The sequence below is a fragment of the Rattus norvegicus genome, chromosome 1 (genome assembly GCF_021556685.1).
Source record: "Rattus norvegicus strain SHRSP/BbbUtx chromosome 1, alternate assembly SHRSP_T2T, whole genome shotgun sequence".
Classification (NCBI taxonomy): domain Eukaryota; kingdom Metazoa; phylum Chordata; class Mammalia; order Rodentia; family Muridae; genus Rattus; species Rattus norvegicus.
Window position 1 is genome coordinate 81,854,093 of NC_141534.1, and position 14,816 is coordinate 81,868,908.

Consider the following 14,816-nt stretch of genomic DNA (forward strand, 5'->3'; position numbering starts at 1 on the left):
AAAGTTTTGCTTAAGATTTTACACTGTTTCTAGCAATAAAACTTTATAACTTTTATGCACCAGAAACAACTATACATTTACTATATTGAAAATACAAGTATATTATCTCTATATCCTCCTTTATAAAGTCTAAATCCTTTTAAATGTCCATCAATTATATTTACTTTTTAGGTTTGCTTCTAAATGTAATATTGAAGTTATATCAATTTACATAAGTACATGTAGATATTATAGTATTAGATGTACATAGATATGAGAACATATAACTTTATTCTTTCTGTGTTTGAGTGACATGGCTTAATATTAATCATTATCAATCAGTCAATCAATCAATGTTTCTGAATATTTTGTGATTGCATTTTTCAATGTAGTAGAATTATAGTCCATGTTATATAAAAGGAATTTCATATTTGAATTTTCAGAATATGAATATATAAAAGAGCACAATTTCATTGCTACAATAAACAGATCAGCAATGATCTTCGATGTGTGAATGTTTCTATGGAATTATATGGCGTTCTTTGGGAATAGCTCCAGGAGTTAAACACATGGGACAAAGAGCAAAGTTTTACATTTTTGAGAGACCAAAAAAACTGTTTTTCATAATGGCAGTATTAATTTGTTCAAAGTTCTTTTGATAAAGCTAGCGTTAACATGGTGTGCAACTGGGTAGAGAACAATAACAAAGGAAACTTGCAATCAATTATCACTAATTATGAAAAAGTTCAATAGAATATTAGCAAGCAAAACTCAAGATTATGTCAAAACCATCATTCATTTAGAGTTGACATCTTTATGAAGTGAAAGAAATAATTTCATTTTTTATGGTCATGGTGCAAGCTACAGCAACTGGGATGGTACCAGAACGTACTTCAGGTCAAATTCATGGCCATCATGGACTCATTTTTATGTGTTGTTATAATGTTGAACCCCTGGTTGTCTGTGAAATTCTCAAGCAGGCAAACTGCACTGAAAGGATGAAAGCCACATGAAGATCAGTTTTATTGACATTTTCTTAAATGTGGCTCCGTTGTATATAATGAGGGCAAAGATGCTCAAGCTACTAATTGAAAATTATAGTGGGCCTTACAGAAGATGATCATCTCAGAGAGTATGTTAATTTAACCAGCTGACAAATGCCCATATTCGTTTAAGCTAATCTTTAAATGAACAAGGTACTGTGTGTTTAATTCTCACTATCGAACTTTTGAGGATGAGTGTGAGTTAAAAAAAGTTATCAAGCAAACTATATCACTGAAATACTAAAATAAGATTAAGAGGTTTACTTCCTTATCCAAACCAATCTGAGTCTGTACATAACAATGTAATGACTCATATGAACAAACGGGCCAAAACAGAAACCACAGAGAAATGAGATTAGTGCTGATCACCAGATACCGGTTCTGATAATGTACAAAAGCAATACAGCCTCTTAAGATGGAGGACATAGAATAAAAAGCCAGAAAGCGAGACACTAGGTTCAAGGTATTTTGGGGGGCTCTGAATTTGACTGAGTTTCCTCTGGAAACATAACTGCTTTGGATACCTTGAACTGTTTGATTGTAGCTGTACAGAATGACAATAATGGGGCCTCTGAGCCAGGTTATGAGCCCAAAAAAGATTTCAGGGCATATCACCAATGCTGCATAGAGTAAGTCATTTGTTTCATCATACTTTACAATGGAGCAGTGTTCAAAATGTAGGTGTACTGTCATTTTATTGTAATTTCTTTTGGCAAGCATGTCCACAAAGAAAGAGAAATTTTTAAACATGGACAAGACCAAGAGAAAGGAAATGGAAGGTCCAATGTACTTTGTAACTTTGGCTTTTTGATCCCTAAACAGGATTCCCTGTGATTGATGGTGAGGGTCTGGAAGACCCTCAAGAATCTGGTGGTACTAATAGACATACCCCGTCCAACACTTTAAAGTTCAAGATTAATCTGAATCCTAACTCTTTTAAATACTGCTTCAACCCAAAAGTTGCCAGTATGTGGGGCATTCCTATAGGCAGAACTATCCTGGCATTGGCTGACATTAAAACATGAGAATCAAATCTGTAGGCTATAATGCATGTTTTGTGTAGATCTTGCATATGAATAGAGGTATTTCCTAGAATTCCAGTTGTAGTTTGTAATAAGAAAATGATTTTGATTGTCAGATTCCGGAAGTCCATTCTTTAATGGGCATGATTCTCTTTAGCATTTAGCCACACCCATTTTTGCATGAAAATAAATGAAAACTATTAATAATCTGAAGAATTTCTGAGATGCTAAATCAGAAGGGTTGTTAGATCTCAGCAATAAAATGTAAGCATAGACTTATGTCAATGTAGCTAATAGACAAAACATGTTTAGTCTATGTAGTCTAACAATACTTTGTTTATGTTTCTCATAGTAATAATCATTACTATCAATGTATACTATTATAAAATTGCTGAAGGCTTTTGGATACAAATGTGGATTGGAAACATGCCTTCATGGTCACAGAATATGCTTCATTATGAGCAAGATTATCAGGTTTGTAAAAAGTAACCAAAAGAGAATGTCAGTACTAATGTGCACAAACCAAGAACATAAAAAACATGCTGGTATTTTCTAGTCATCTATAAAAAAGGCAAATTTTTATGACAACTACAAACTTTAAAAAATATCTATTTATAAGGTACATCTCATCCAGTATTAAATGGTGGGTAATAAAAAGTTAATAATACTATTTAGAATATCTCTGTGGTCACAGATAAATTTTTTTAACTATATAAAACACATTCAAATGATGGTTCAAGGGACAACATATATCTTATTATGTTAAGAATTAGCTGTTATACAAAATCATACCACATACATGCATATGCAAATGTACTCACGGAGGGCTGTGGTGTTAGAGAGCTAGGGGGCATCCATTGTGATGAAATCTCACAGAACTGTCAACCAAATAAAAATATTTGGAAATTCAGATTAAACATTATGGTGAAGGACAAAATATTCTGGATGATAGTTGCTGAGGAAACACTGTGCATCTCTGTTAAAACTGTATGTGGAGTAATCATGCACTGCTCAGTAGACTACAGTAGATGGTGGGGAAAAAGGCAATAAATTATTCAGCCCACCCATGTGATACCATGGGAAGGAATTCCCTTGGTACTACACTTTATGCCTCCAAGTCAGGTTGTGTGCAAATTCTCTTTCAAGTCAGGAGAGTACCCAATGTAGAATGTGACAGTGGCAACTGTGACTAAGCACCAACCTCAGTCAAGAACTCCATCGGGAAAATGTTGCTCTACACTCTCATCATTTATGGACTGTGAGCTTCAAAATCAAGAGCAGAGACAGAGTTGACAGGAAGCTTGGCAGTTGAAGAAGAAAATGAATGGAGGCTTTAGGAACAACCCAGATACTGTCTCCACTTGCCCATTCTCTTGCATTAGAGAACATCCTATTCCATGGGTTTTGACAAAGTCTTCTGGCCTTTGAAGATACTACATGTTGGTAGCCACCCATACCAGCTGTTGTCTGTTAGTACAGGGCACAGCTGTTGTCCACCCCGAAGGATGCAGTGCGCCTGCACAAGGGTTTGTTCGAGCCAAGTCTTTGCCCACCCCGGGGCGTGCCAATGAGATCACAGCTATGCGGCCAATCAGGAAGGAACACGTTACTTTGGGGGATATAAAGCTAACGCTCTCTGGGGCCTCGGCGTCTCTCCTCTTCAAGATGCAATAAACACTTTGCTGCAGAAGGATCCTGGTGTCCGCGTGCGTTCTTGCTGGCGAGACGATAGCGCGGGACAACTACATTTTCATATACATGCAGGAAAAACATGTTTGTACACAGAATGTGTGTGTGTGTGTGTGTGTGTGTGTGTGTGTGTGAGTGAGTGATTTATAAGATAACTTCATTCTGATGCCAAATGCTTTTGAGCTTTTAATTAAATGCTGTGCTCTCAATGTGACCTGCTATGATAGAAAGCTGTCCCACATCTCATTTGGTTTCAAAAGCCCAAGATAGACATGAGATTTAAAACGCCAGTAGAAATATGGTTACTGTCACGTAGACATCAAACAGATGCACTCCAACTAATAGAAAAAAAAGTGGAGAAGAGTTTGATCATATGGGCACTGGGGAAAATTTCCTGAACAAAACACGAATTGCTTATGCTCTAATATCAAGAATCGAAAATGGGACTCATAAAACTGCAAAGCATTTTGTAAGGCAAAGGACACTGTCATTAAGACAAAATGGCAACCAACAGATTGGAAAATGATCTTTACCAATCCTACAACAGATAGAGGGCTTATATCCAAAATATACAAAGAGCTCAGGAAGTTAGACCACAGGAAGACAAATAACCCTATTAAAAATGGGGTTCAGAGATAAACAAAGAACTCACAGCTGAGGTATGCCGAATGGCTAAAAAATACCTAAAGAAATGCCGAACATCGTTAGTCATCAGCGAAATGCAAATCAAAACAACCCTGAGATTCTTCCTCAAAACAGTCATAATGGGTAAGATCAAAAACTCAGGTGACAACAGATGCTGGTGCAGATGTAGAGAAAGAGGAGCACTCCTCCATTGTTGGTGGTATTGCAAGCTGATACAACCACTCTGGAAATCAGTCTCGATGTTCCGCAGAACCTGATGATATCATGGAGCCTGAGAAGAAATTATCCTGCTAAATATTTACCTAGTCATGTTTATTCATTGTCAGTGGTCATCAGTTACAGAGCCCCATGAAAGGGAGTGATTAAGAAACCTTCAGGACTCAGGTGTGTTCTGAAAAAAAATTAATCATAAATATGCAACAAATCTCTTCTCTTTCAAGAAACATAAAAGCAGATAAAAATTTGATATACTGATACTCATGGCACTTCACAATCTAGACTACCCAATTTTAAGGTGGGACTGATATGTGTATTTTGAAGGTTGTCTTCTTTCTTTTCATTATATCATTTTCCATGGTCAAGTTCATTGATACCAGGTGCTTTTGGAGAATAAATCAAAATGATTTTAATGACAATTTGGGGCCAAGTTGTTTCTTTTTCCTTGGAGCAGTTCAGTTGCCTATGGAGAAGGAGTATTTTAAGCAGACTGTGAATGCCCTGTAAGTGCATTTGCTTTTTCCATGTAAATGTAATCATGAATATTTCATGAGTTGTCTAAAAGTGAAGATGAAGAGTAGACAAATCATGGAGTCTTCTTTCTTGTTGCCAAGTCTAAGCACAAAGAAAGAACCTTAATTCTCTTTCAATACCAACCCTATTTTATCTTTTTAATTAGCCCATGAAAGTTTTTGTCTTTCCACTGAGATGGCCTCTAACTTAAAGGCTGGAAGCTATGAAATAATAAACTATCTAGCTTGATCCTTCATAAATAGCTCTGTTCATGCATTCTAGACAGTCATTGCTTACTGAAATAGATCCTTAATATTTCATTTTTTATCCCAAATACATGCAAATAAATGGTTATAAATTCTGCTGTCTGTCCTTCCTTCAGTGGGTTTTCCTAAAAAATATGCTGGTTCCAGTAATATGCATGGCACATACAGTTGTCAAGAACTATCACATACATATTCTCTCATATTCATTGCATATGGTAACTTCTTGCCTTCTAAACCTTTATCATGTTTGGAAATAGAAGGTCTTTACAATCAGTTATTTATGCAACATATGGGGAATGGAGTCACAACCACATCCATATGATTCTGTGCTTCACATGGTTCATGTGCATTCACTGACTTTTAATATTTTTAAAGTTAAATTCAGTATAGTCCCTTTAGAGCAAAAAATATATAGAGCATATGGAATCAAAGTTTCTATTCTTTGAATACTGAGGTTATCAATAATTGTTGTGACTGATAATATCCCTTATAAATGGCACAGATAAATTTTGTGGTTTGGGATATTTAGATCAGTTATATAGTAGTTGCCTACTAGTTCATTTTTGCCATTATTTAAGCAACATATGTATTCTCTCTTCATCTCTAAGTTGGTAAATCTTGACATTTTATAGTATTTACATCTTGTGGGTTTTATCACTAATATTAGTAAATTTTACCAATGTGATAAACATTTAGATTTTTGTGGATTGCTGATAGTTGTTTTAAAACACAGCACTTTAAACTGCTGGGCTGCTCAAACATCTTAAGTAACTGATGCTTCCTAAAGTTTAGTTGTAGGAAGTAGTTTGTGCATTTGCATAAGACCTATTCTCAAATATATTTGTGTATAAGTAAAAATTTTAATTGCTACTTTATGCAGTTATACAGAATATTCTACAATAACCTATGTTATTTACAAAAAGAATACCACAGGATGACAAGATTAAGTGAAAAACTGATTTTTTTCTAACTCAAAGTGAATAACTAAATATAAAGTTTTGTGTTTAGTTTTACGGATTAGATTGTATAAAATGACAAGTATGAGACAGGAGATATTATTCTTTCCATAAACACAAACACGATGTGATGTTATTACATTCCTACTGAGTCATTGTTTAATTTTACTGGAAAAAAGGTGAACATTTTCTATACAAATTCCACCAAAGATTCCTCTACTTTACAAATATAGAATACTGACACATACAAATATTACTGAAATTTCCTTAATATGTTTGTTTCCAGGAGGATACTAGTGCTGTTTTAGTGTAACCAAAAAGGTAATCAAAGATTTATCCTAAAAATTAAATCGTATTGTTTAGGAGTGACCACAATGAATATATAACAGTCCTGTGTAAGTGCAAAATAGGTGAACGATACTTAGGTCATAGGGTAAGCCATTAATCTCTGCACTCAATACTTGGCATAAGTATATACCTGTTCATTAGAAGCTAGAATAGTCTACAGCAAAGTATCTTTTAAAACATTTGGCTGTATTGTCCTTTAATGACATAAGTATTATTACTCAACTAAATACAGATATATACCACTGACATATTTTATGAAAAGCATTTTTGATATTTGAACTTATTTAAAAATAAATCATTAGAAAAGATTTTATTTCAGCAAAAGATTGAAAGAACTATTAAACAAGATGAAGAGAGATATAAGAAGACATGATAAGAATATTGGCCCACATGATAAGAATATTAAGTGATCGTAAGTACAGGAATGAAATGTTAGTGTACAAAGGGTATTATGTACAAATAAATAACGTTTTCACTGCCTTAATCATTTCAGTTAATTTCACAAGAAAATACCATGAAGGCAATGGCTTCCATATCACATTTATTATTTACATTATAATAATTTCAAAATAAAGACGTAGATAGTATTACTGATTTGCCAGTATCTGTGGTTTTGTGTTTACTTTTGATCACTGGAAAACAGTGATGGAAATGCTCTCTGTGGATGAAGTCAATACCATATCTTATTCATGGGAGACCCCCTTTCATGACCTTTTAAAGTGTTTGCTAGTTTTCTAGTTCTCATGTAATCCCCATCTTACATAAAAGACATTTGTTTCAATTTGTGGGATCAGATGCCAAAAATTCCAGTACAGAATAATGCTTATGTTGAGTACAAATAACCATGCATAGACATCTGATGATTATAAGCAATGTACTCTTTTAGAGAAAAAACATCAACAAACTGTGAATATGCTTTGGGATTGCCCTTTTAATGGATGTAATCAACAGGAACCTTGATCTTTTACCAAATATGGCTCTGATGATAAAATACACTTTTGGCCATTTTACAAGAAGAGAATCTGTCACTTATTCCCCTTTTGTTTTATTTACAAAATTATTTGCTTTTCCCTAATTATGTTTGTAATGATTAGGTTATGAATTCATTGGTGTTTAGAGGACCATGGTGAGAGGCATCTTTGCATTTTTTAAATACCTGGGCATGCTTTATACTATGTCTCTTTGGGTTACTTTGACAGACCTTAAGAAATTTCATGAATGAAATTTAACTTATGCTTGTGTCTAACTATGCCATAGTTCCAGGGTACTTAATATTCAAGGACATGATAGGCTTTCTGCTAGGGTCCAGCTCTAGAAGTTTACAGAGTTCAAAATGGAAGAATATAGGAGGTCATGAATAAATGAGTCTGGCATGGTAGTAGAGAGAATCTCAGCCTGGACAGAATTGCACTCAGATTGTTTATTTAAGCAAGTCTCATTAAGCAGAGATATATTTCAAGTTCATCCATAATATAGAATATAACAAGTCTGTCCTGAGATATGTGTTACATTAATCTTTGTCATATGTTTAACTCATCCTTGATAATCTGTGAAATGATAGAGTTAATTTCATAATCATAATGCTGTCAGAAATTTAGTCATTAGTGATAAATTGTACTGCAAAAGAATTATATTTTACAAATATGTTGAGTATCTGTAGTATATTTTTGCCATGTCAGACATTCCATTCTTAGCCTGTCAGCTTTGACATTTTAGTGGCACTAGACATGATGAAAACCTCGAATCCAGTATGTGCAGTTTTTCATTTTACTACAACTGGGTGCATTACCAACCACTAATGGCCAGCGTGCCAATAGTCATTAGATCATCTGGCAAAAATTTCATGGTCATACTTCTGTAGGTATTATAAGTCATTTTCATTCATAATGTAATGATTATGTGTTATATCTTTTGGGGCCTTATTTTGAAGTTTTGTCTTGTTATCCCTTTCTTTCCTTGTCACAACAGAGGACCTACAAAAGCAAAGTTTTCTAAGGAAGGGCAGCTATATTGTTCAAATACATGATTCTTTCACATTTTCCACACAAATATTTGTCCATCATTATAAGACACATTGGGTGGAGGAGATACCTTCAGCAAATTTTTTTTTAGTTTATGTATATTTTCCTCAATATACAAAATTTTGTGGCCTACAATGCTTATCCCATAATATCCTGGGTGTTTAGTAGGAAGAAACATTTATTCTAATCTGTTGCTAAAACTATTAGACTGCCTAATCTTTTTGTATTTTTAAATTTACGTTGTTTTTTTATCTGGTTCCTGAGAAAGCACAGAAGCAGATGTTCCCAAAGATTGGTGGAGCCTGATTCTAAAAATGAAATCTTTATGGGAGTCACAACTTCTATGGTACAAGAAATACCTTTAACTAGGGAAAGAAAAGAATATTGTTTCTAAAAGCCAAAGTACTATTATGTATAGGTCTTTCCTGTTTCATATTAGAGGAAATATTTCTGGATAAAGGCTCAAATGCATTTTTAAAATAAATTTACTAATCAAATATTTCCAAGGTTTAAATGTATTAAAATCTCTCCAATCACTGAAAGCCAAGATATCAAGACTAAAACTGAAAGGCAGAATGACAGATAATATGACATGTGAATAAACTTAGTTACCACTTTGTCAAACAACAATGTTTGCTGTTCCCATTAGAAATGAGTATGCCAGGCTTCCACATTTGATTTTTTGAATCAAGAATGACAGGAAAAACACAGGCAATCAACTGTTTGAGGAAAATATATTTATATTTTTTATGTGAAATCAAACATACTGGTCTCTGTGTTATAACTCCTTCAGCTTACCCATGAACCTTTGCATTCCATCTCTAGTCATTTCCCTATCTGTATCAGATGGCCCTCAAGGAACATCTCTAGCATTAGCAATGGTCTCCTTTATGCTAAAATTGGAAATGGGTTGGCCTTGTCATCTCAGATGATGGTCAAGATATTCAATTATTCTCAGAGTTGAGAAGAGAGTTTTAAAAAAATGAAATCTGCTTTGCCTTTGTGAACACGATCCCAAACTATGATTAGGTATTCAAATTAGTAATTAAAGAGATCTACAACTGTATTGTGTCATCACCCTCAAATGTTGTTATCGTTTTTGAGGAAATATATAATACTCTTGCTCTCAGAGTGAGAATGTGGTTTTCTCCAGGCATAGGGAGAATAGGGGTCACCAAATCACAGTTGGATTTCATGACCAGTAACCGAGACTGATCTCATGGCACGTTCTATGGGACTTTACTTTTCTACAACATCATAGTGAGATATCTTGCTTTAAAATTTATGTGCAGACATTGAATCATCTCAAAAGCACAGATTTATATCTCATAAGGCCAGAATTGATTAACTTTAACTATGAAGCATTTATCTCTACAACACAGTAGATCTATACATATAATGCCTCATTGGAATGGCTAAAGAATCTGAAGTTCGAAGTGGATATAATGATGGGTAATCATGACATGTAAAATGCAGTGCATGCCATGTCCCATATACTCCACGAGAAAAATCTGAAACAGACAATCAGAAAATACACAGTGGAAGCTATTCTCACCGCTTGAAGATAGAGTTTCTTCTATTGTATGATGTTTGTTTTCCTCAATTGAATAAACGTTTAGAGGCTCGCAGATGCTCACACTAAATGAACTAGAAAACATTTCTGAAAATAGATAAGTTGCTCAACATTTTTTCTACAGAAGAAGGAAATCTAGTAGTTGTTATGAATGTGAATGGATTCAGTTTATCAATGACAATCTATGGTTTCATACAGAGCATATGGATATTAGTATACCCCTTCTAATATTAAATTATAAAGAGCCCTTCCTCATGATTTTCTCCATGAGGAAAATGTGAGATTTTGTTTATGTTTGCCAATGTATGGAAATGTAGGCTATAATTTTCATAAGGGATCTTGCCACAGACCGTTGAGGCAACCCAGGGGGACTGGTTTCAGGTGGGCAAGGAGTTAACAAATGACAAACAGACACAGACACAAGGTGGTCTTGAATCTGAATGTGATTTTACTATCCAAGAATCAGACTTTTATAATCATAAAGCAAAGTGAAAAGCAATGTTGCATATACACAGGAACAGAAAGGACAAAAGTTCTCAGGAACAGTTTTACAATGTTCTTATTAGATATTCATAAATTGGACCCAACTCTAAGAAATCAGTAAACAATTCATTTGCAAGGAACATGTGAAGTTGATGTTATCTCTAATGTTTGAGACAATAGCCAAGTTGGCAAGCCACTCAGTAGTACTTGTCGTTAGTAGTTAAATATCTAAGACTTTTACAGTGACCTTCTTGTTGCTTTGTAAGCTGACAAATTATATTCATCATATATGGGATTCTTTCTAATTTCTTCTAATATATTTAATTCTAACACTAACTGTACTTCTGGCTTTTGTAGCTGTGTAATAATACTATCTCTATTCTCTTTAAATAATAAACATCATGAGGGTCATGATTGTGCAAATTTCTCCATAAATGGGAGTGAATAATATGATATTTTTGTTCCATTGTGATTGATCCATTGATTCCCAGATTCATCACAAATTCTTATATATGGCAAGGGGATCAAGCGGAGCATGCTTTGGCCCCATCCTGCTTACAGGGGGGAAGTCACCATTTCCCTACTATAAGCCATTGCCATCTGCCATCCACAAATCTCTTAGAAATGCCACAAAGCCCCCTCTTTTTAGAAATTCTAATATCCTATGAAGGAAACTCATAAGAATGAGTGACTGGAATTATTTCCTGTCTAACCATCTTAACTTTCAAGGGCTATGTGTCTTTACAGGGGGTTCTGGTAAAGCATATTCTGATTGCTGTAGTTCAGTCAAAAGCCCCAATTCCATAAGATACATGGTAACATTTTCCCACAGAAAGGCCAAATCCAAAATAGGGTTAGTGGTTACCTCTATTGTACTTTCTGTGATCGTTCTTTGTCCATGGGAGGATAGTAGGGCAAAACATGCCCTGAGCAAAAGTACACAGGGTAGAAACAAGATAGCAAGAAAAGATGTTCCATGTTCAATGCGTGAAGCATGTATCCTTCTGATAGTGCAGCCATCCCCTCCAGGAGACTGACTTTCTTGAAATTGTCTCCTCAGGTGAGTGTACCAGGCTTTCACCCAGTCACACAGACTCTACTGGAGGGAGTGTGGCAGGTTCTCCAGTTATTCTGTCCCAAGCATAGGCATGTAGGCTTTTGGTAACTTAATTGGGTTTCTGAGAGTAATAAAACAGAAAATATTAATTGATACTATTGGCATTCAATTCTGCATATAGAACTATGGAAAGATATGTGTGTGTGTGAATTTATTTTTATCAAGATTTTACATATATATATATATATATATATATATATATATATGAATGAGTGTGTGTTTGTGTGTGTCTGTATCTGTGCTTATATTTTTGTTGGTTTGTACATATGTGTTTCTCTCTGTTTATTTCTCTGAATAATTACTGAGTAAGCAACAGTTTTTTTCTATGTATGAATTTCTATCTGGAAAGATTATATATATATATATATATATATATGTAGATGTACATATATATATGTATGTTTCTCTGTGTATTTGTCAGAGTATGTGTTTTTGTGTACCATTGCATATATTTTATGAGTTTTTGTAATGCATATCTGTTTTACTGTGTATATGTCTGCCTATATCTTTCTGTTTGTATTCCCCTTTGTCATTGGGTGTGAGCATAAATGTCTCTGTGTGGAAATATCATTCTGAGTTGGTGTAATCTATGTGGATCTCCCTTCAGAAGAGCAGAGAAGCCACTGATTTGTTTTCCTGTTTGCAACAGATCTCCTGGGAGGCCTTCAGATTTTTTGGACTTCTGAGGAGCAGTGAAGCTATTAATCTGCAAGTAGCTTGCCTCTTGGTGTCCTTCAGTCTTTGTGTTCTGTTGCACTGTTTGTAGGAGAAATCCTAGGAGGCCTTCAGACTTTGTAATCCGTTGCCTGCATGAAGCAAGTCTCCTGAGAAGCCTTCAAACAGTTGCATCTTCAGAGGAGCACACAAGATTGTAATTTGCCCTAACATAATGCACAGGCTAGAAGGGATTTGGAGTTTGGGCAGAAGTTGAGGGATGGTGGATCCAGAGCACACTGGGCTCCTCAGAGTCCCCAGCTTCTAGCTGTTTTGGGGAAAGTTCTTAACCAGCTGCCATCTGTGCAGCAGAATTCCTGGGAGGCCTTCAGAATGTGAAGACTTCAAGAAATAAAACTGGTTAAAGTATACATCTGTACAGTATATTCTACACAGTTAAATCCCTTAACACTAAATATGAACTGATTCCACCTGTAGGACCATTTAGTAACATGAGATAGCCTAATCCTAGAAGGTGTCTTCTGAACTCCATACATTTTCACATAAAACTTGCTATTAAATCGTGTTATGAAAGTTATTTATAATAAAACATATAATAACCAATCCTATTTTGAACAATAAATAAAAAAATTAACAAAAAATGTATTTAGTATTTATTTATGTGTATTTTTGTGTAGTATTACTAAAGTGCTCATATGGATATACAAATGTAGATGCAATTGAGGCATCCAGGGATCCTGCAGTAAGATACTGAGAGAGCTGTGAAACACCTGATTTGGATAGAGGAACATATCTCAGATACTCAGCATGGGCAGTATATTCTGTGCACAGTTGACCAAAATATCCAGCACCATAAATACATTAACTAATAATTGCTTTCCAGAAATGTATTTTATCAATAAAAATGCATAAATAAAACCCTGGAAGCACAGCAACATTTTTGTAAATATAAGATTCACGGAAATTGAAATAATACTTCCTAGACTTGTTAAAATATGTTTTATAGTCTAATAAATGGGTTATGAATTTTTAACACGAACATTATATTTTACTATTCTCACTTGATAGTTGTTGTTTTCCCTTGGTATGGTTATTTATCAATATCATTTTCACTACATGACACTAAAAAGGAGGTCTCATATACAGGGCAATTGAGGACTGAGAAAAGTGATGACCTATCCTAAAGCCATTAGAATCAGGATGTAGGGAATTCTAAGCTAAAATAAACAAAGGTTTTCCATTTATTGATAGGGTTAGTACTACTTATGAAAAAGACTCAAGTGATCAGTAACCATACTGTCAGATGAGAGCCAAAATCATGACATTTTAAATTTTTTTGCAGTTTTCAAATATTAATATTATAATTTTTCAACAATCACCTCTCACATTTACATATCCACAGCAGACAGATAAAACTGAATAACTACAAATTACTTTTACATGCATGCACACACACAGACACACATACATACATACACACACACACACACAGACACACACACAAACAAATCCTACAGATTGCCTTTAGTATTGCTTTGAAAGTCAGTGTTTGGGTAGGTGAATTTAAACTGTGAAACTTACTTGATGTCTTGCTTCACTAGAAGACAGAGTTTCCATTTCTCATAGAGACAGCTTTCATAAAAGCTTGAATAAGACATTAGGAGGCACTGAATTGAGGTGATTGTTGTAAAATTATATGTATATGTATATATAATCGAAAGGCTTCTTCAACACAATTAAGGAACATGGACTGTCTATAAAACTGCTGAACTTGTAGGAAGAATATGCTCCTTTCTCCATCAGATATGGATTTGTATGTGAAGTATCGAGAAGACAATTATGCCAACATAGAGCAGAAACATGCATTCAGAAAACTGTGATCTTTCTCAGTTATGAAGGTCCTATAGAAAGGGTTCTGCTTTTCTACATTCACAACTAGGGTCTTGGGGCATTTTTAGTCACCACAACAAGGCACTTGTGAATTCTAGTAACTATATCTTAAACTATATCTTCCTCAAATAACTAAAATTTTGTTTTCTGTGCTTAGTCACTTAGAGCTATGAGTTTTCCTCTTAGCACAGCTTTCATTGTGTCTAATAAGTTTAGGAATGTTTTATCTTCATTTTCACTAAATTGTAAGAAGTCTTTAATTTCTTTCTTTATTTCTTCCTGGACCAAGTTGTCATTGAGTAAAGCATTGTCCAACTTCCATGTATATGTGGGCTTTAAGTCATTATTGTTGTTATTGAAGACCAGTCTTAGTGCGTAGT

General features: G+C 34.6%; 3 pseudogenes; 2 read left to right on the top strand and 1 right to left on the bottom strand.

The window, feature by feature from the left end:
- On the bottom strand, positions 1,283-2,218 carry Vom1r-ps46 (vomeronasal 1 receptor pseudogene 46; annotated as a pseudogene).
- Positions 4,904-10,065, top strand: Vom2r-ps49 (vomeronasal 2 receptor, pseudogene 49; annotated as a pseudogene).
- Vmn2r116l-ps28 (vomeronasal 2, receptor 116 like, pseudogene 28) overlaps positions 4,952-14,816 on the top strand; it is a 60,697-nt pseudogene continuing 50,832 nt past the window's right edge.